The sequence below is a fragment of the Marmota marmota genome, unplaced genomic scaffold (assembly GCF_001458135.2).
Source record: "Marmota marmota marmota unplaced genomic scaffold, marMar, whole genome shotgun sequence".
Classification (NCBI taxonomy): domain Eukaryota; kingdom Metazoa; phylum Chordata; class Mammalia; order Rodentia; family Sciuridae; genus Marmota; species Marmota marmota.
Window position 1 is genome coordinate 29,685,028 of NW_026000240.1, and position 23,581 is coordinate 29,708,608.

Genomic DNA, 23,581 nt, shown 5'->3' on the forward strand with positions numbered 1-23,581 from the left:
CGGCGAGGAGGGAGGGAGGGCCTCCAGCCGAGCGAGGCAGCGCCCGCGCCTGCGTACTTAGCTCTGCCCGCCGTTGTGGGCAAACCGAGGGGCGGGCGGCGGGAGGAGACGGAGGCAGGGCGGGACAAAGAGCCAATCAGAGGCCAGGACGAAGCACTTAGGTGACAATCCGTGCTTCCGACGGGGCGGTGCCGGCGTGAGGGCGGGGATATGCAAATTAACTGACGCGCCTATCGACTCTCTCCGGATTGGCCGAGGGTTTGGCCTTGAGGGCGGGTATTTAGAGGGCTGGTTGGTGACTTGGCTAAAGAGGACCCGCGGGAGGGGCGGTATGTCTCGACTGGGCGCATGCGTGGGGTACACGTGTGTCTGCTCGCTGAGAGCGAACTGTGGCCTTCTAGTCATTTGAACTTTCACGAAATGGAAAGGCGCTGTGTTAAGCCAGCTGCGTTAGAGCTTGCTCCTCCCCCTCTGCTCACCTGTGTACTTTCACCTTCTCTGGGCTGGTAACAATTACTTTTGATCTGGATGATTATTATCAACTTGAGATAATAACCTTTTCTTTTAAGTCCTGTTTACTCTTAAAATAAGCCAGTAGGCATATGAAAGGAAAATGACTGAACTCCATCCACTACTAGATATGTTGATCAAAGTCAAATAATTTATCTGACTCTCAAAACTTCTAGTCTGTAAAATGGGGACACTACCTCTTGCAACATATGGGGGGAGTACCTCTTAGTACTTAACATGCATTGGAGGCGAAATAAGTGAGTCTAAAAATACAGTTAGAGTGCCTCCTGCCCTGGATCGAGTCTAGATAATGATCTCAGTTCATCCTCTGCTCCTATCCCTGCTAATTGGAGGGGAATGGCATATCATAGGGGTGGGAACCAAATTCCCATGCTACACCTGGCTTTACCAGATTAAGGACTCTTAGGGCCTTGAGAACGACATGTGTCCTTGTATATGAAAAAGGTGGTCCGGGCAACTAAACTGTCTACTTCCTCCTTCCAAGGGCAGAGGACAGAACTGTTACAACCACTGAGGAAATGACTCAGATGTATGTTAGGACCCTATGGGACCGATAGAATCCAGCCAGAAAATGGAGCGACTTGTCTTTTCCTTTACAATTTTTTTTCATTGAAGGTATTTTTCCTACCCTCCACTACCACCTGCTATTGAAGATCTAAGTTCTGAATATGTCCATGAAGTAAATCAAGGGCCTAGCCTTGGCCAAGAAGCTTCATATCATTCCTCAAATATAAACTGCCCAAACCACCAGGATAGGTCCCCTTAGGTCACTTCCTTCTGTGACACCACATATCTTCCTATGATGCTGGCCAAATTCAGTACTTCCCATTACCACCACCCTCCCTGAACATCTCTACTCAGATTAATTTTCCTCTTTCTTCCTTCTTTCCTTTCTTCCTCCCTCCTTCTGTATCTCTTGCCTTCCTCCTTCTGTCTTCCTCCCCCCTTTCTTTGTCTATGAAGCATTTATTTACCTATATTTAAGACAGCATCTTATTTAAAGTTGAATAATTTGTGATTCCTGCCTTCAATTCCCTTAAAATCTAGGAGAGATAGATACCAATAACTGTCATGCAGTCCCTTTCTTAAGTCCCATCAATAACACATCATTACCAAACCTGACATGAGGGCACATACCTGTAATCCCAGGGACTCTGGAGGCTAAGGCAGGGGGATTGCATGTTCAAGGCCAGCCTCGGCAATTTAGTAAAACCCCAAGCAACTTAGGGAGATCTTTTTTCAAAATTAAAAGTAGAAAAGGGTTGGGGATGTATTTCAGTGGTAAAGTGCCCCTAGGTTCAATCCTCAGTACAAACTAATAAATAATACATCATTGTCTTGAAGGAATTAATGAGAAAATGCGAAGAAGGAAGAGCAGTCAAGGGCTAACAGCAAACTTTCCCACATTTTTTCAGCATGATTCATGGTATGCTTGTAGAACTTGATCATGTGTAAGAAGTTCAGGTCAGGCCAGCAGAGAGACCAGTGTATTTGTGGTACGGTCATTGTCTGTAGTTATTCTGTCCTCTATATAGCTGGTCCCTTCCACGTTGACTCCCCTGCCCTGAAACCAACAACATCTATCTATTCCTACTGGTTGTTCAGAAGTCTCCCCTGCCCACACTCCTCTTGATTGGTTACACTGGGCTCTGAAACCTGTTTTCACCACCTCCCTCATCATTACCTGGCCCCAATGTCCAGAGCATCCTCCAGCTTTCTCCTGATGAAGATGTCTTTCCTTCTACCTTCCAAAGGGTTTGGACCTTCCCATCCTTAAAGCAAACAGGCCTTCACTTGTCCTTGCTAGGTGGCAAAGTTGAACCCTGACAAGGACTTCAACCATTCCCAGACATTTCAGCATGTCTCTGGGGGTTCTTAATGCTGTCCTAACATGGGGATTTATCTGTGGGTCCTCTGAAGTGGTAAAATTCAGTGGACAAAAGTTATCTCCCTTGAAAAGTCTTGCTGAGCTCAATATTCTGTGAACTCAAGAGCTAGTAAAGGGCAGTTGGGCCCAATCCCATTGTCCCTGGGTTCTTTTCTGCTGAGCTGTATGTTCCAAGTTCCATTCTGCTACCTAGGCTAGAAATCCCACTCTCTCTCAGCTCAAAGGAATGCAGTCCATGCTGGCCAGAGAGCTCACTAAGAAGCTGATGGCCAGAATCTGCCTTTTCATTTGTGGCTTCCTCTGTAACATCTGTGAGACAGACTGTGCTGCTGCCTGAGCTATTCTTTTTTTTTTCCAACTGGGCAGCAACTACTTACAGATCACCTCCTGGGGGCGGGATCTCTCTCTCCTGACTTTTCTGTCAGTGTTGTGGTTTCCTGAACTTTAGAGGCCCAGAGGCCTTTCGTTTGATATATTTGATGCCTTCCTGGTATCCCCCTGGTTTGTTTATTGTTCAGTCACTTTCATTCATTCACTTATTCATTCACATAAAATCTTTGTTTAACGAGCACCTATTATGTTGCCAGGCCTTATGAGTTAAGAATCAGTAGGTTGGGTTGGGGGTGTAGCTCAGAAGTAGGTACTTGCCTGCATTTGTAAGGCCCTAGGTTCAATCCCCAGTACCAAAAAAAAAAAAAAGAAAGAAAGAAAAAAGAATAAGAATACAGGCTGTATCCTTACAGTTTATTCTACAATAAGCTAGTAAGTAGAAGCAGATCACAGTATACATATAATTATAACACGTTTAAACTCTTGAAGGTAGGAATAGTATTGTGCATACAGCTCACATCACACAAGCATTTGACTGATGTTTGTAAAATGAAAGATATCTCCATTAATCCCCAGTTTTCTATATTAACAGAGAAATGTACAAATCATGGGCTATCTGACAGGTTCCCTTGTTGGTTTCTGAACACATGCTCTCACAACAAAGAACTCAACCTTCTCCCTCAACCTCCTGTCCCTCCTAAGCTCCTCCCTGGCACTAAAGCCCTGGTTGGAGTAGGCAGGGGAGCAGAAGAACAAGGCATGCATGCCCCACCCCCATACAGACACATCCACTCCTACTAGCAAGGCTTGGGAAAGGGAGTCCAGCTCAATAAACCCACCCCAAAGGGGTCTGGTCTACCCTTAGTTGAGTCACATGAAGTTGTAGTTATTCGATTGGTTTTGTTTGTTTGTTTTAACAGGATGTCACTATGTTGCCCAGGCTGGCCTTGAACTCCTGGGTTCAAGCAGTCCTCCCGCCTCAGCCAGAGTAGCTGGGACTAGAGGCATGCCCAGCTGTTGGACCATTTTTGACCAAAACATTTTGTAAAGTTCAAGCTAATACATTGGCGAATAAACCAAAATGTTCCGTAAACAAATGAAGAGCTGGGGAACAACTAAGCCATCGGGGTGACACTCTCTGTGTCTGGAGAGAGGGGAGGCGGGGCTGGAATCTGACAACTAAAGGAAGAGCAGCCTACTTGCCTTTATGATATGGAGAGGGTGAACTGAAGGTTGAGGGATGAGGCTGGAGAATAGAGAGGAAGGAAAAAGAAGACGATGAAAGCAAAGAAGACGGAAGTTGGCACTTCCCACCTCTCTCCAGGAAAGAGCAACAGATGTGCTCACACAGATGTGGCGTGCTGTGAGGCGGAGATGAGTCACCCGGCCCCACCCCGACTTGGATAAAACAGCCCTCAAAATATCTGCCTCCCTAAACTCTTGGGATATACTCACCACCCAGCCCACTGATGACTAATTTAGCTCTCTGGGATTGCTAATGTTGGGAAAAGGGTAACCCAGCCAACAAGAGAATTCCAGTTACTGAAGGCGTAACACCCATTGTCAATGAAAACATTTATGTGTGGCAGTAACTTCAGGCTCCTCTGATTTGGATAGCTGGGAGTCAGGCTTCTGCAGGTAGATGAGCCCCTACCCTCCACCAAGATGATGATTTGGCCATGAACCAAGGTTAGCTCTGCCGTAAACTCACTGAGGAAAAGCCACCCTGAGTGGCCTCTTTGGAAGCCAGTCAAATGATTCTGGCACAAAGCAAGATCTTCTGACTCAAGCACTTTGATCATAGGGTGCAAGGGATATAATTATGTTGGCAAGGCACGATTATCCTGTCCCTGACCCCAACTCCATTCCTGATCCTACTTCATGACCCAACAAGTAGGTGTGAAAATTGTCTGGCATTTTCTGCTTCTGAGTCAGCTCCCCAAGTCCTGGTTACCAGGTCAGTAGGCCAATGGTCTTGTCATCCTCTTGGGAAGAAGAGCAGAGAGGACAGGAGGGCAGAGTGCAGGGACATCTCCCTATGCCCAGAAGAAAGCAATTCCTTTAATTTCCCAGGGTCCATTTTGTCCTTTTTGGCTTTTTTGGTGGGTGTGGGTACCGGGGTCTTGCCAGCTGCCCACCCTGACCATATGAGCTGGGTTCAAAAGAGCTGGCTGCAACATTAAACTAAGAAAATTGCGAAGAAATCATGCAGCACATGGACATGAGTTTCTCAGGTTGAGGGTGGAACTGCTCTGTGACCTGGGAAAGAAAGCATGCACCAGAATGCATTTTATAGGGGGCACCCACAAAGGAGATTCGATGGAATGTTCTTCACCAAATAAGGAAGGCGATGATGCTTCAAAGGTGGAGTCTTACTTTGTGATGTCTTGTGGTCAGCAGATTGATTGACATCTTGGCAAGTCACACCCATCTCAGGTGCAGTGTAGGATCACAGGCGGAGCCAGAGGAAAGCGCACTTGCATCACACGCCCAGTCAGTGTGCAATGCCAGAACTGTCCCCTCATATAGTTCCAATGCACATAGCTCACACACAGCCCATGGATGGCTCGAGACACTGGGGATTGAACTCAGGGACCCTGGACCACTGAGCTACATCCCCCGCCCCATTTTGTATTTTATGTAGAGACAGGGTCTCACTGAGTTGCTTAGTACCTTGCTTTTTGCTGAGGCTGGCTTTGAACTCGCAATCCTCCTGCCTCAGCCTCCTACAGGCGTGCACCATCATACCTGGCTTTTTGGCATTCTTTTGTTGTTGTTTTTTGTACTGGGAATTGAACCTAGGGGCACTTTACCACTGAACATCATGTTCAGCAATCCTGCTCCTCCCCTGCTTTAAAAAAAAAAAAATTCTAGACAGGGAACATCATCTTCAGCTGCTTTTTTTTTTTTTTTTTTATTCTAGACAGGGTATCATCAAGTTGCTGAAGCTGGCCTCAAATTGCTATCCTCCTGCCTCAGCCTCCTGAATAGCTAGAATTACAGGCATGTGCCACCATGTCTGAGTGGCTCCCTTGGACCATTTAGATTCAGCCATTTTGAGGTCATAGTCAGTTTTTGTATGAAGGCTAATAAACTATATATAGTCAGAACATTTAAGAGCCCCAAATAATAAGCGATTTCATATTTAGTAATTGCATATACAGAGCATGAATTTTTAATTCTTTCTTGGTTTTGTTTTTTTCTTAATTGTCAACCAGTGTTTATGGATGGCCCACCATGTGACAGTTACTCAGCAGGTACTGAGGATCCAGTGATGAATGAGGATCAGAAAGAGGACAGATAAAAGGATGCTCATCAAAACCCCTCACATAAATCAGAACACACACCATCATCACCGTCATAACCCTCCCCACCATTAGGTGTAACTAACATTCATTGGATTTCCCATTTGTCAAGTTGAGAGTTCATAAATTCTTCCTCTCATTTAATCCTCACATCTCACAAGGAAGATGTTTATCATCCCCAATTTACACATGAAAACACCTGAGATGCAGCAAGATCAAGTGTTAGGAAGAGACAGAGCTAATTTAAACCTAGGTCTGATTCCAGAAAGCATGCACTTGACCATGGGGTGATGACCTGTGCAAAGTTCTCTGTGTGTCTGTGACACTGTGGCTCCTTCTTAGTACCTCACTGCACCTGCTTTCTCACTCACCCTTTCCCTGAGACTTGGGAGTCACTCTACCTCTCAGCCTCAATAGACCTGGGTTTACTGGTCTGCTCCCAAGTCATGGTTTGAGAGAGAGGGTGAGACAGCCTCAGGTAGTCATTGATGATCCCCCTGTCCAATGATTACACAGCATTTTGATGATTGAGGCCCAAATGCCCTGCATGAATTCAGTCATAGATGGTAGGGTCTGGACTCTGCCCCTAAACCCATGCCTGGTCTCAGGCAGGCTTCCCCTGTCTGATGGGAAATCTAGACAAGGGAATGCAAAAAAAGGATAGAAATTGGACATTTGGGGGTTTTTTGCAGAATTTCTGGGGCTTTCTCTTTTGTCACTGGTGAATCTCATTCTTATGGGCATCTGCTGTTCTAGGCTCCAGAGGAACAAAGTACATGCCTTGTACTTGTAAACCATTGTGAGTTTATATAAATCAATAGGATAGAATGATATTCCATATTGGACCTGTTTCCAAACACAGGTCAATGAAGAATAGCTCAACTTGTAAGTCTCCGTAAAATGACCATGTCAATGAAAGGTTCTGCATGGTGGTGTGTCTCTCCCTGCCCTCTACCCTCATGTCCATGGCAGAGCAGCACAGATCTCAACCTCCCCTTCCCTTCACTGCCTGACTATAGCAAACCTGCAATTGCTGCAGGACTGGGTATCACTGTATCCTAACCCAATCCCAGGCCACTAGGCCCTCACATTTCCCAGGATGTCTGGAGCCCCATTTTCTGAGTGTAGAAAATGTGAAACCTAAAAATCTCCTCTCTTACTGTTGACTATGGTATCTGGTTGAAAATTACCTTGCATCTGGTCTTACCTGATCAGCCTCAGTAGAAGACAACCCTCAATGAGTGCAAGGAGATTTTAACCTGCTGAGGTCCCCAAGGACTTTCTGTGCTCTATTCAATTCACTGGAAACACTGTCCTCAGAGTCACAGGCTTGCCCAGGCTTCCTCTGTCCTGCATTTCGGTTAGGGTTGTGGACTTACCTATCAGGCTCTCTGCTGGACCCTGCCTGTTCTGTCCCATCTGTTTTCATCCATGAGATCATGGGATGCCCTTGGTGTCTCTGAAAATTTGGTGGATACTAGATTTGTTTTGAAAGATAATGTGATACTTTTCTTAGGTACTGTGGATTGAACCCAGGGGCACTTTAACACTGAGCTACATTCCTTTTTTTTTTTTTTAATTTTGAGAAAGGGTCTTACTAAATTGCTGAGGCTGACCTCAAATTTGCAATCCTCCTGACTCAGCTTCCTAAAATACTGGAATTACAGGCATGTGCCGCTGTGCTTAGGCTGATAATATAATACATTTAATATTATATAGGGTTATTTATGTACTTATCTCCCCCTCTAAAGGCTTAGATAGAAGACAAATGGAAAAATATAGGAAGGAAATGAAAGTCAGGTGCAAAAAGACATGAGGCTACTACAAAAAATTGCATGTCTTTATGTTCTGGAAACTGGCTTCTTGGGGGGTGGGGACAGGGCAAATTAGGGACTGAGCTTCCTAGCATTTTCCCTAGATGATGTCACTAGGAAATTTCTATCTTGCCACTGAATATGATATTGTCTTCAGAGGTAAAGCTAGACTATTGTCCCAGATCTTCACAGTCTTGCAAATCTGGGCAATACAAACAATTCTATTTCCTTACATCTAGTGCCTTTCAAAGCTCCCTGGGCTCCAATTTGCCTTATATTCTTCTATCTCTGGATCCTTAGGTATTCCCTCTTCCAAGAATGTCCCGCTCTCCTCCTGTCCATCTGAGGAAGCTGGATCTTTAAGGGCCAGAGGAAGCCTTCCACAACTTTCCAGATTAAACTCTAGGTCTCCCAGGCTTGCCTAGGTCTTAACCACACACACTCTTTTTCTTTTCTTTTTTTGAGGTACTAGGCATTGAACCCAGGAGTGCTCTACCACTGAGCTACACCCCTAGCCCCTTTTAGGTTTTATTTTGAGACAAGATTCTCTCAATTGCTGAAGGTCTCACTAGGTTACCCAGGGTGGCCTTGAACTTGTGATCCTCTTGCCTCAAGGATTACAGGTGAGTGCCTGGGATTACAGGTGTGTGCCACAGTTCCCTTCTCTCTGCACTTCTTGTAAAGCACTGACCCAGATCTGCTCCATGTTTCCACGTGGTCACCTGCCTCCTGCTAGCAATAGACTGTACTGCGGGGTGGTGTTTTGCTCAAGTATAAAGAATTTCAGAAAAACAAGTAAAAATTTTTAAAATAGGGCTGGAACCAGGTGCAGAGGTGTGAGCCTGTAGTCCCAGCAACTGGGGAGACCAAGGCAGAAGGATCACAAGTTCAAGGGCAGTTTGGACAATTTAGTGAGACCCTGTGTCTCAAAATAAAAAGGGCTGGTGATGTAGCTCAGTGGAAGAGTACCCCTGGGTTCTATTTCCAGTACTGGTGGTGGTGGTGGGGGGGAATAGGACTGGGGATTTAGCTAGGCGAGCATAGAAAAGAAAAGAATCTCTCTGAATCTTTGAATTGAAAAGCTCCAAGGACTTGAAAACTTACAACTCAGCCCCTAAATGGGGTAGCTCAGAATTCTCTACTGGGAAGAGATTAGCAGTCTTCTTGATTTATCACCTTCATGATGTTAGAATCTACCTGATGTCCCACTTTGGCTGGGCCAGCTGTGGCCTCCCAAAAGCCTCAGTTCCCTGGGCTGGACTGGCCTGTGGCCTGGGTCTATTTGACCAAGCAGGCAGCTCACAGAGCCCTGGGTAGGGAGCTCCTGGAAGCATGCATCATCTTTATTAGTGGCCTCCCCTGGGGACCTCAACTCACCTGGCCCAGAGGGAGCTCCTTTGCTGTCATTCCCTCCCCTCTCCTCCCCCCTTCCCATTCAGCTGTCCTGGGCAGAGTCCTGGGGTCCTGCTGTCTCCCCCCCTTCCTCCACCCTCCATCCTATTAATCATTAAATCCTACAACCGCCCTCCAAGCACGGTATTCTTTCTAGATCAAAAAAATCTGATCAGGCCATTACTCCTCTGTTTAAAATCATTCAGTGGCTACCCATTGCCCTTAGGATAAAGGCTCAAATTCTTAATGGGATTTGCAAATCCTTCACCTGGTCCTTTTGAGATAAGAGGATTTTATAATCTTTTCAAAACCAATAAGCATCCTGAGACAATCTTAATTTTTCTGGCTGTCCAAGCTATTTAAGATTGACGAGGTCAGAGCTAAATTGTTAAAAGGTGATTAATTCATTGGGTCTGAATGGTGTGTGAATTCCAAAAGAACTGTTCTCTCCGCCTTCCCTTTTCCACCCTGCAACTTGAGGTCAGGACACTCCTTGGGTGATGGGGGACCCAGGTGCATTAAGGCAGTGGGGGCAGAGAAGGAGCAGATGTGTGTGATGGGGGGAAGTGATGTAGATGAGATTCCTGATATGCCAAAGAAGAATGGTCCTCCCCTCCATCTAGAATTTCTGCTTTGTATTGACATAACACAACTTGTTCATTTCAAAATTCCTTTTAATGGCAAAACATTTGGGAGGAATGTCAATACTCTATGGGGGAATAGATGTAAACTATAGTTAGAATAAGATGCAACCAATTAAAGGAAGAAGTTTAAAGTCTTTGTAATAAAATTAAAAAGCACATATGATTCCATATTCAGTGACTGTAAACTACCATCACCTTGGGATCCTGCACAGATGCGGGAAGGGTGTGTGATGGCGAATAAACTTGACTTTTCCAGCTGCATAGACCAGACTGGGACTTCAGTTCCCATTCCCAACTCACAAGCTGGGTGACCATCTGCAAGTTCCTTAACGTCTTTGGGTTTTGTTTTTTTCCTTTTTACAATGTGGATAATAATCTGAGCTGGATTGTGTTGAGTATTATGAGATAATGCATGTAAAAATGCCAAGCAGAAACCAAATTAGAAGTTCAATAAATCAGCATGTAGGCACAAGCAACAACTTTCTTAACAGGACCCTAAAGCTTAGGCAATAATGCCAAGGGTTAATAAATGGGACGGTATCAAATTTAAAAGTTTCTGTACAGCAGAGGAAACAATTAGGGATGTCTTCACATCAGAAAACCTACAGAATGGGAGAAAATCTTTACTAGTTGTCTTCAGACAGGATCAATATATAGAATATATACAATGGATTTAAAAGGCCAAGTAACCCAGTTAATAAGTGGGCAAATAAATAAAACTGGCACTTTTCAAAAGAAGAAATACAAATAGCCAATATGAAAAAATATTTAACATCATTAGCAATGAGGGAAATGCAAATCGAAACTACATTGAGGGCTGGGGATGTGGCTCAGTGGCAGAGCACTTGCCTGGCATGTGTGAGGCCTTGGGTTCAATTCCCAGCACCAACAATAAATACATAAATAAATAAATAACAATAAAGTTTAAAAATATATTTAAAAAAACTAACTACATTGAGATTTTATCTTACACCAGTCAGAATGGCAATCGTTAAGAATACAAACAATAATAAATGTCAGAGAGGGTGTGGAGGAAAAGGAACACATCTACTCTGTTGGAATTGTAAATGACTATAACCACTGTGGAAATCAGTATGGAGGGTCCTCAAAAGACTAGGCATGGAACCACCGTAGACCCAGCCATACCTCTCCTCAGTATTTATTTCTAAAGAATAAAATCGGGGCTGGGGATGTGGCTCAAGTGTTAGTGCACTGGCCTGGCATGTGCGAGGCACTGGATTCGATCCTCAGCACCACTTAAAAATAAATAAAGATATTGTGTCCACCGAAAACAAAAAATATATAAAAAAGAAATAAAATCATCATACTACAGTGACCCATGCATACCCATGTATAGCAGCACGATTCACAATAGCCAAACTAAGGAACCAGCCCAGGTGTCCATTAATGGATGAATGGATAAAGAAAATGTGGTATATATACACAATGGAGTTGTATTCAGCTAGAAAGGAAAATGAATGAATGGCTGAAAATTGAGATCATTATGTTAAGTGAAATAAGCCAAGTTCAGAAGGTCAAGGGTCATATGTTTCTTCTCATATGTGGAAGCTTGAGAGGAAAAGGGAAAAGAAAGGTGGGGGCAGATCTTATGAAAATCAAAGGGAGATCAGTAGAGGAAAGGATTGGAAGAAGGGGGAAAGTGCTGGGGAGCCATATTGGCCGAATTATATTGTTACATTATGCGTATGTACAAGTATGTGACAACAAATCCCATCATTATGTACAACTATAATGCACCAGTAAAAGATGTGGAAAGAGACAGGTGCGGTGGCACACGCCTGTAATCCCAGTGGTTTGGGAGGCTGGGACAGGAGGATCTCAAGTTCAAAGCCAGCCTCAGCAACTGTGAGGTGCTAAGCAACTCAGTGAGACCCTGTCTCTAAATAAAATACAAAAAAGGGCTGAGGGATGCAGCTCAGTGGTAGAGTGCCCCTGAGATCAATCCCTGGTACCAAAAAAAAAAAAAAAAAGTGGAAAGGGAAAATAAAGAAGTTCAATAAATATTAGGCATCAGGCAGGCATTTGTTTCCCCTATGAATGATAAATAGGAAAGCACTTTCAGAATCTTAACATTTTCCTGCTAAAAATCCTGAGGACAGAAAAATAAAGAGATTTACTGAGAGTCACTTGCCAAATTAGAACAAGACCAGGCCAATAGCCCAGACCTGTGCCTCTTAGCTAACGTGCGGGCAAATTTTATTATCTTTTGTTTTGCAGTATTGGGGATAGAACCCAGGAGCACTCTACTACTCAACTATATCCTCAGCCCTTTTAATTTTTTTTTTTTTTTGAGACAGAGTCTAAGTTGCCCAGGTTGGCCTTGAACTTGTGATCCTCTTTCCTCAGCCTCCCAAGTGGTTGGGATTACAGGTATGTGCCATCATGCCCAGATTTTATTTCAATCTTTAGTGATTTTCAATATATAACCTAGATCCTCCCACCATTTTGGTTGAATTCACCAGAGATACCATTAGGGCCTGGAATTTTAAACTACAAATTCAGTTTTATTTATTTATATATATATATATACACACACACACACACACACACACACATACATACATACACATACATAACTATTCTGGTTCCTTATTTCTGGACATGAAACTGAGGGAAAAACCAAAATAAGCCATCCAGCTTCACTTGCTTTTAGCTTAGCTAAACAATAAAGTAATAATAGATCCCTACAACCTTTGCTACAGATAACACCCGTGACATACGGTCACTATGATAACCGTTGTTCAGGTTGTTTTTCAGAAGTGGCCTAGCTCAAACCAGTTGCAATCACCCACTGATCCTTCACCTGGGTCTGTGCAAGTGTCCAATGGGTGATCCTTTGACATCAGGGGACCAAAAACTCTACCTGCAGCTCATGCCAACATGCCATTTTCTCAACACGAGTCCTAGGAAGAACCAAGAAGTTTGACCACACATGCTCTGACCACTGATTACTTCCCTTTTCCTTACCACCTTTCCTCATGTCTTAGATCACCCACAAATGCCCCTAAACTCTATGCCTGGGGATGTGGATTTGAGACCAATTCTCCCATTTCCACATGCTTGGTAGCCACACGAACAATCCCTTTTGCAGAGCTTGTCATCTCCATGATGGAAAAGAGAGCCTGGTTTGGTAAAAGACAATGGTGTGGGGCTCTAATCCTGGTCCGCATCAAATGTGGAAGGAACAGATGGCCACCAGTGACTGAGGGAAGCTGGCTAAAGCCTTTAAGCCCAGTCTCTGTTCTCACCAGTCTGAGATAGAGGAGGGTGGCTGAGGTAGGAGACAAGGTCAGCCGGGCCATTTCATCTCCTGAATCCCACCGAGAAGCTATCTATTTGCCACTGTGACCATCTCCCAAGCCTGGAATCACCTCTCAAGGGTCTCCAAACCAGCAGCAAGGGTCTTGGCAACCAGCAGCCTGGTTGCCAAGGCTGCTGTTGCTAGGCCAACTGTGCCATCAGAGGCAAATAAACTTTTTCTTCACAGTTCTCTTCTTACCTGGGTCCCCTGTAGAGATTACATTAATAACCTGGAGGGTAAAGCTGGGAGAGGACTTGGGACTGGGAATTTGATTGTCTATTGTTAGGTAACAAACTACCCTAAAGGTTAGCCACTCAACAATAGTTATTTACTATTTCTCACGATTCTGTGAGTTAGTTGTGCTCAGCAGGGTGGTTCTTCTGGTCTGTATGGTGTTGGCTGGGGTCACTCATGTGACCACATTCAGGCGAGAGTCTGGCCAGGTAGAGAATGTCCAGCAGAGAATGTTCTAGAATGTTTGAAGACTTAAGTGGGGGGCTAGGAACAGCTAGATGGCTAGCTCCCTCTGTCTCCATGTGGTCTCTCCTCATTGAGCAGGGTGAGCCGTGTATTCTAAGGAGACAACTGGATCTCAAGAGGCAACAGTGAAACTGTAGGCCTCTTGTGGCCCAGGCCTGGAAATGGCATGGTATTATTTAGATGATGTTCTTTGTTTTGTTGAGGTGCTGGGGATCAAACCCAGACTTAGGGTGCATTCCGTTGGCAATGTCCTGGGGCAAGTCCAGATTCAAGGGTAGGACAAATAAATTCCACTGCTAGTTAAGAGGAGTGGCGAGTACATGTAGGGACATGAGGAATTATGGGCAGCCATGTTTGGAAAGTTGGATTAGACAAGGGGATATTGATTCTGTGCTGGGCCTTGCAGGAACATGGAAATTATGTCATGAAAAGAAAACTCCAATTAGCCAACACAGTGGCCAACTGCTGTAATCTCAGCAATTGGGGAGGCTGAGGCAGGAGGATTATAAATTTGAGGCCAGTCTCCATAATTTAGCAAGATTCTGTCTCAAACTAAAAAATAAAATAAAAAAAAAAGGCCAGAGATGTAGCTCAGTGGTAGAGCACCCCTGTGTACTGTGTTCACCCCCACCAAAAAAACAACTGACAACCTTATGGAATGAATCCTCGAGGAAAGGTCATGTAACCAACATATACGTCATTTATGGGTTGGTTTGTTCATTCATTTCTTAATTATTGAGGACTTGAAAGATAAACAAGACATAGCCCTTACCCTGAATCCCACAGACTGGTTGGGAAACAGATTCCCACAAATAATTATACAAAAGTAGTGCCAATGCAGAGATAGAGAGAAGCACTTGGCAACCTTTACTGATAATTTAGCTGCATTGCAACTCATCTTCACTAGAACCCTTTGCTATAGATTTTATCATGAGCATAGCCATTTATATATGAAGCAAATGAGACTCAGACAATTAATTCACTTGCAATCAAGCACCTTGTAAATGGTGGAGCTGGGATTTTTTTTTTTTTTTTGCCCCTTTGTACAGGAAATTCAATCCAGGGGTGCTTTACCATTGAGTTGTATCCATAGTTCTTTTTACTTTTTATCTATCTATCTATCTTTTATTTATTTATTAATTTGTTTGTTTATTTATTTATTTATTTGAGACAGGGTCTCACTAGGTTGCTTCGGGCCTTGCTAAATTGCTGAGGCTGGCCTTGAATGTGCAGTCTTCCCGTCTCAGCCTCTCGAGTTGCTGGGATTACAGGCATGCTTCACTGCTCCCTGTTGGAGCCAGGATTTGAACCCAAGGTTTTATGTCTCCAAAAAACATTTTTTTTTTTTGTCGGGGGAGAGGGATTACCAGGGATTGAACTCAGAGACACTCAGCCACTGAGCCACATCCCAGCCCTTCTTTTGTATTTTATTTAGAGAAAGGGTCTCACTGAGCTGCTTAGTACCTCTCTGTTGCTGAGGCTGGCTTCCAAAAGTCATTTTCTAAGGGCTATATATGTACACACATATATATGTATATTGTGTAATATATATATAAAATATGTGTTGGATTAGAGAGGAAGTAAGGAAGGCATTGGAGCTAAGGAAATGTCGACTTAAATTTTGATCACAGGTTGGAGAAATGTAGCTCAGTGGTAGAGCAGTTGCCTAACATGTAAAGGCCCTGGGTTTGAACCTCAGCATTGCAAAACAAAACAAAAAGATTGGATTCTGCTACTTATAAAAACAGCTACCACAAGTTCAGTGATCACTGTGTTCCAGCTCTGTGTACTATCTTTTAAAATCCTTATACTAACTCAGCATGGGTGAAGGTATGATTATTATTACCCACATATTCCAAACAGAGAAACGGAGGCATTGAGAGCTGAGATAGCTTCTGTGTGGTTTCCCAGGTAAGGAAGCCCGGCCTATCTGATTCCAGAACCCACACTTTCTAACCATGTAATCTAGGATCAGTCCCATAATCTTTCTAATGCTCGGCACCTACAGCTATAAGGTGGAAATCTTTGTGAGGATTAGGAAAATAAATGTATATAAAATAATTATCATAGCAGTGCCTGGCATTTCATGGATATTAACTGAATGCTCTGTGTCACGGGTTTATGTCCCCCTGAAGATGTTGAAATTCTAATCGCCCTCGCCTGTGAATGCGACCTTATTTGGAAATGAGGTTTCTGCAGATGATTAAGTAAGGATGAAGTCACCAGGGTGGGAAATTTGGATTTGGAGACAGATGTGCCCACGAGGAGAATGTCACATGGAGGTGCAGGAAGGATTTGGGCTGATGCATCAACAGACCAGGAAAAACCAAAGATGGCCAGCAAATCCCTAAAGCTGAGAGAGGCCTCCAACAGATTCTCTCGTAGCCTCAGTTGAACCAACCATTCTGACCCCTGCTGGCAGAATACATTTCTGTTGTTTTAAACCACCCAGCTTGTGACACTGTGCTAGGAAACAAATATGCTCAGTACATGTTAATTGTATCTTGACCTACTTTCTAGGTCTCTGGGTCCCTACCCTGAGCTTTCTGGGGTGCTCTACATGACTGCAGCCCAATGCAATAGACAGGATTGGTCTAACCTGATACTATGGTCTAACCTGACACTATGGGTTGGAGCCAAGATCAGCCTTTTGGGGTCCCTCCTATCTTCTGTGCTCCCTTTAGGTTAAGTTTCTATTTCTTTCATGTGACCTGGGCAGGGAAGGTCTTCAAATTAACTCATTCAGAAGAACATGTGGGTGAATACATGAACAAATACCCGAGTGAATGTCTCACCGTGGAAACGTAAAATTTCAGAGGCCGAGGTACCTGGTTGAAAGAGATTTGAGGTCAAGGAGGGGCCCACCCAGGCCCTATCAAACCACCTGCATGCCCTGTGGGGCCTCCACGGTGCTGATTGTTATTTGTCTGCACGCAGCCACCTGTCCTGCTGCACGTCAGGGAGATTTCCTGGCTGTTTAAGCCGCCCAGGTAGGCACCTGAGGCCTCCAGGGAAATTGGACCGCTCAGAGAGAGTCTGGAAACGAAGCCTCAGGAGCCCTTGGGATTTATGCTAAAAGTTTAGAAAACAATTACACTGCAGTGAGCTCACCCAGCTGCAGCCAGGGCCTGCTTGGCACTGCTCTCTAGGAACGCAAGGAGTCAAATCCCCTCAAGGTGGTTTTGAGGAAAGCAAAAGAAGGCCCCCAAGTGAAAGATCATCCCAGCTGCTTAAAACAGGATGGGGGACATGCCCAAATAGAGGGGATCTGTCCTCTATTTCTATTGTGTTGGGTCATCTATATAAAATATCTAATGTCATTTAACAAATGACCCCAAATTTAGTGGCTTAAAACAACAGATATTTGTTATCCCACATTTTGTGAGGGTTGGGTTTCTGGGATCAGCTTAGAGAGTGGTTCTGGCTCAGGGTCTCACACAGGATGCTGTGAAGTTTCAGAGGAGGCTCAATCAACCCAAGATTTGGACTGGAGGACTTGCTTCCAAGATGGCTTCCCCGCATGGCTCTTGTTGGGAGGCCTCAGTTTCTCAATCATTGCTGTACAGGTGCCTCGGTTTCTTGCCACATAGGCCTATGGTGACCATTAGTCCTGGTTTGTCCAAGACTGAGGGAGTTTCACAGGGTGCAAGACTTTTTGTGCTAAAGCCAACCTAGTCCTAGGTAACTCTGGGACGAGTTACCTCTCCTGTGTACCTCTCCATGGGGCTGCTCACAACATGAAGAGTGAACTGAAATAGTGACCAAAACAGTAGTCTCAGGGTCTTTTATAGCCAGGTGCAGTGGCACCCACCTGTAATCCCCATGATTTGGGAGGTTGGGGCAGGAGGATCACAAGTTGGAGGCCAGCTTCAGCCACTTAGCAAGGCACTTAGCAATTTAGTGAGACCCTGTCTCAAAATCAAAAATAAAAAAGAACTGATATCAGAAGTCATTGAACATCTTATGATGCATTCTGTTACCAAAGCAGGTATAGGCCAGACCAGATGTAAGGAGAGGAGAGAGAAATGCTATATTTGAGAATCTATCTATCTATCTATCTATCTATCTATCTATCTATCTATCTATAGTTTTTTCTCTATATCATATGTGTGTGTGTGTATGTGTGTGTGTATATATATATATAGAGAGAGAGAGAGTGAGACAGAGAGAGAGAGAGACAGAGAGAGAGAGACAGAGAGAGAGGAAGAAGGAGGAGGAGGAGGAGGAATTAGAATTATATGGGATTATCATATTCCTTAAAGATCATGCTTTCTCGTCTCTCACTGGGAAATGTAAAAATTCCACAGAGGCTCAGGGGTACCAAGAACTCTTAAAATTATGTGTGTCCACAATCATAATCCCTTCCTGCTTATGGAGCACTGTGCGAAAAGCTTTACATGTATTATCTCAATTAATTTCTGACATGCTTTTTGTTTTTAGTACTGGGGATTGAACCCAGGGTTTTGAACATGCTAAGTAAGCACTTTGCCACCCAGCCCCCATTTTTTTTTCATTTCAATGTTTTTATTAAGTGCATCATAGTTATAAGTTATATGGGGATTCATTTTTTCATCATCATACATGCATGAAATATAATTTATTCCACCTCGGTCCCCAGTACTTCCTCTTTCCCTCCCTTCTTCTCTCCTCTACTTCTTCCTCTACTGTATTGGTCTTCCTTCTATTTATTTATAGTTTTACATTAGTACTTTATAGTGAAATTCACTATAATATAAATTTGTATGTACATAGCATATTTTGATCAATTTATTTATTTATAGTTTTTGGTACCAGGGATTGAACTCAGGGGCCCTTAAACACTGAGCCACATCCCCAGCCCTTTTTATTTTTTATTTAGAGACAGGGTCTTGCAAAGTTGCTTAGGGCCTCACTAAGTTGCTGAGGCTGGCCTCAAACTTGCGATCCTCCTGCCTCAGCCTCCAGAACCTCTGGGATGAACCACTGTGCCCAACTCCTCATTCAATTTTCATATCAATCTGATGAATGGGGAGACTAAGCCTCCAACAGATTAATTAATTGAATCCTAAACCAGTGCTTTGAAGCACATCCTCCCTTTTGGAACACTTGCTCATAGGAAACCCTCCTCTCAATCCCAGCTGCTACATCATGGGAAACCCAAGACCCAGGAGGAGGCCAGGTGTGGATGTTTTTATCACTAGTTGAGCTCCCAGCTGACAGCCAGCATCAATTACTAGCCATGTGAATGAGCCACCTTGGGCTTTTCAGCCTAGTTAAGTCCCCAGATGGTTACAGCCCCAACTGAGATCACATGGAACAGTTGGCTCAAGTTGAGCCATCAATCCAGAGAGCTAATAAAATGGTGTGTGGTTAAAGGCTGGGGATGAAGCTCAGTGGTAGTGTTTGCTTAGCATGTGCAAGGCCCTGGTGTTCAATCCCAACACCACAGGGAGAAAAGGAAAAAAAAAAAAAAGAGTCTATGTAGGGCACAGTGGCATATGCCTGCAATCCCATTTACTCAGGAGCCTGAAGCAGAAGTATGAGCTCCCAGCCTGGGCAGTTTAGCAAAACCCTATCTCAAAAGAAGGGGAAATGGTGGTTAAGTCATTACGTTTTGGCAAGATTGTCACACAGCAATGAGTAACCCAAACCAGGCAGCCTCATTCTTAGATGAGTCCCAGTAGAGTCTGAACAGGGGATTTCTATTCTAGGGTGTGGCTGGAGTGGGGACCTTCAATCATACCTAATGAGTTCAGTGCACTCGGTGGGGTCTGTATAATATGATGGCTTTTCTTGATCCCTTCCCTGGGCTGGGAAAAACTTCTCTGAGTCATAAACTGAGAGGAGAAACTGTATGAGCGAATTAACAAAAATCCGGGCAAGATTCCCAAAGTAAATAATGTTGATTTTTTCCAGCACAAAAGAGGCATTGCCTAATGCTTCTTAAACTCACATAAACAGTCTTTGCTTCATGACTGACTTCCTATTTTTGAAATTTTCCAATTTCAGAAAAGTAACCATTATAAGCATCATTAAAAAAAAAAAAAAAAAAAAGCAACTCTTGGAAAAGCCTAAACACTGTTGTGCACAGTTCCCGGGGCATAAGAAAGCCCTTGTCCTTGGGGACTGGTCTTCGTAGTCCCGTGGACAGGGAGTGGTTCCAAGATGACCTTGAGGCAGTCCCAGTTGGCATCTGGATCCCCAGGGAAAATCCGCCTCCTCCCTTCCACTCAGTTAACCAAGAGAAGGATGCTCACAGTGGTTTTGGAAGATGATGGTTTTTCAACATTCGCCAGCCTCAGTCATTTACTCCCACTTTCACCTCCCAGTGTTTTCCGGTTCAGTGGTTCTCAAATTTTAAAACATCACTATCACCTGGAAGTACGTTTAAAAAATGCAAATTCCAGGGTTCTTCCCAAGAAGATTCCCATTGTACAAGTCTAGGGTGTGCCCCAGAATTCTCATTTTAATAAGAACCAGGTGATCCCTTTATAGCACATCTTGAAAGCCAGGTGCATAGCTTGAGATGCACTGTAACCTCAATTAATCCCTAAAAACAAGAAATCAGGATGGGGAAAACCTTGGAGGGAGTTGAGGCCTGCAGATTCTAAGCAGGGAAGGATCTAACAAAGCCATTTGGAGTAAGGGGTTTTAGCCCCAAAGGGGTCTTCAGAAGTTCCATTACTACCTTCTCAGCAGTTTCTTTTAATTGGCTTTTCTTTATTATTTTATTTTAAATGGAATGCTTCACAAATTTGCCAGTCATCTTTGTGCAGGGGCCATGCTAATCTTCTCGGTATGGTTCCAATTTTAGCATGTGTGCCGCTGAAGCAGACGCTCCGTTTTATTGTAGTGGATTTCTAAGAAAGATTTTATTAGAAGCAGAGCTGTACAGGCTGGAGGCCTAGCTCGGTGGTAGATCACTTGCCTAGCAGGCATGAGGCTAAGTTCTAATCCCCAGAACCACACACATAAGATGTTGAATCTTTTTTTGGAGGTACTAGGGATTGAACTTAGGGGCACTGGACCACTGAGCCACATCCCCAGCCCTATTTTGTATTTTATTTAGAGACAGGGTCTCACTGAGTTGTTTAGCACCTCGCTTTTGCTGAGGCTGGCTTTGAACTTGGATTCTCCTGCCTCAGCCTCCCAGTGGCCTGGGGCCACTGTACTGGGATGTGGTTGATTTTTTTTTTTTTTTTGACAATTTTTACAATATGGTATTTTTAATTATTTCTGAAAACCAGAAAACAAATATTTTCTTACCAGTTGAGTTCATCTCTTCTTGGAATCACAACTGATGGTCTTTTCCCCCCTAATTTTGAAATATTGAACATTGAAAACATTGAAAGAAGTCAGACATGAAAGACCACATATTGTCCATTTACATGAGATTTCCCAAACAGGCAAATCCAGAGACAGAAGGACAACTAGTTGTTGCCAGAGGTTGGAGGGAGGGAGTAATAAAGAGTGACCCTTAATAGATATGGGATTTTTTTTTTCTTTCTTTGGTACTAGGGATTGAACCCTAAGGGTGCTTAACCACTGAGCTACATCCCCATCCCTTTTTATTTTATATTGAGACAGGGTCTCACTAAGTTGTTGAGGCTGCCCTCAAATTTGCAATCCTCCTGCTTCAGCCTCCCAAGTAGGTGGAATTTCAGGCATGTACCACCAAGCCCAACTAGATATGGGATTTCCTTTGGGGTTGATGAAATTTCCTGGGACTAAACAGTGATAATGGTTGTACAACATTGTGATACACTAAATATTGGTAATGATACGTTTAATTGTATATGACAACAGTTAAAATGATTCCCAATAGACAGAACTAGAACAACCATTTTACTTTTTACCCACAAGGAAGTTGAAATGGTCCAGCTTTGTCAAAAGTAAGACCAGGATCACTGATCTCCAGTCCACCACAGCAAGCTCTCTTCCTCAAATTCCCCCTCCCCACCATCCCCTGCCCCAAAAGCAAAGTTTCAGAGGCATACAAAGGCCAGAGCTGCATGCCCTGCCTTGCCCACCCACACTCCACTAGTCTCTCTTCTGCTATCGCCAGAACTTGCTCCCTTCAAGTATGATGAATGAAAGATAAACCCGCTTTTAACTTCATACTAAAGTAAATCTTCCCAAGGGCTTCAATGGCAGCTGCAGCTGCCTGAGCGGCTGATAAGGACTAGGTGGATGGGATTCCTTACATTGCAGACATTATTCAGTTTCCCAAACTGCAACTGGGCAGACAGCCTGGAGGTGCTGCCGGTGGTTTGGCCAGGATGAATCCTAACCGTGTGCCATTTGTGCACAGTTGGTTCTTGTCTCTCCGGCTGTGAGACTACATGCACCTGTCGCATAGCAGGTGCTTAATAAAGATTCATTGGTGCCAAGGGTTCCTGCCTTGAGGATCATCCTGGGAAAGTCTTCCTCACCCTAAAGAGTTTAGGGAAAGCCTCCAGTTTTCTCAGTGCTCCAGAAATGAGAAATGAGAGTCACCTCGTCTGGTCGCTTTCCAAAGTAGAATCATTCACCATTCTGGGAAGTGGTAACAGAAGCAAATAGCTCATTTGCGTTTGCATTTTCTGGGGAGCTATACCCCCTCCTGGTCCCCCTCCCCAGCATCTCAAGATTTTGCTAAGGTCCCAGATTCGGACCTTTTCTTCCATCTCCTGTAGTCTCAAAACTTATTAGAGGCTTTTTTTTTGGAAGTTCATTAACATACAACAGGGCAATTGTAAAACCCTGGAAAGCCAGTTCTCTGGAAACTTACTGAACTCAGAAAACTGAGAGATCCGTTGAGAAGGGAAAGGCAGCCCGGCCCTTGTGTTCAGGGCTCCTTGCTTTGGGAGAGAAAGAAAGCAAATTCCTGACAAGGTCACCCACTTGTCTCAGCCTCAGAAAATTTTTTAACATCTCAACTCTGGAGACTGGCTTCATGCAGCAGGGATGAATGGGGACTGCAGGACAGAAAAAAGTTCCCATTTGGGATAAAGCAGGAGAGGATTTCTACAGCAAAGGGATTGGGGGTGAAGACTTAGAACTCAAGGTTTAGGCTGAACCTTTGGTGGGCCGCATGCGATTTCACCAACGTATGGACAGAGGCCTCATTTCCTGAGGCTTCCTTGCTCAACTGGGAAAGCTCTCCCAAGATAAGGAGGTTTAGGAAATACTGCAGACACAGCCCTCACTGGAGATTTCGAAATGCACCACTATGCTCAAGATAAGTCTTGCAGAAAAGAAACCTCCTTTGGAATTATTTAATACAGGACTTTTCCCAAAGTTACTTGATCTCAGAATTCCTTTTCCCTTTCATAACACTCAATCATATGTTTAAGAATTCACTTGGGACATGCCACCCTAATGTCCAGGGGGAGTTGGTTCTGCCCACTGCCCCCTGCAGTAAACCATGATGAGTCGTTTGGGCAGTCCACGTAATATGAAACCCTGCTACAATCATCCAGGAAGTAGAATATGTTTATTATACCTGTCATGGCATTTGCTAATCTTCCTGTGCTAGGAGTTTTTCATTCTCTCTCTCTCTCTCTTTTTTTTTTTTTTTGTGTGTGTGTGTGAGGGGTACTGGGGATTGAATCCAGAGACCTCTACCACTAAGCTATGTCCCCAGTCCTTTTTATTTTATTTTGGACAGAGTCTCATTAAATTGCTGAGGCTGCCCTTGAGCTTGTGATTTTTCTGCCTCAGCCTCCCGAGTAGCTGGGATTACAGGTGTGCACTAGCACTAGTTTTCTTATGTCCTCTTTGTAATTCTCCCCCACTTTATTATTATCTCCATTTTGCAAATAAAGAAATTGAGACCCAGAGAGGTAGAAAAAGGAGGTCTCTCACATCAGGATGCAACAGAACTGAGATTCTGGTCATGACACACCACCCTGGTA

General features: G+C 44.0%; 1 non-coding gene across 1 annotated transcript; it reads right to left on the minus strand.

Annotated features, from left to right (window-relative positions):
• Positions 1-20,416: 20,416 nt before the first annotated feature.
• On the minus strand, positions 20,417-20,521 carry LOC125613655. Its single transcript, XR_007344220.1, has one exon. It is a non-coding gene; the product is annotated as a U6 spliceosomal RNA (small nuclear RNA).
• Between the last annotated feature and the right edge of the window lie 3,060 nt (positions 20,522-23,581).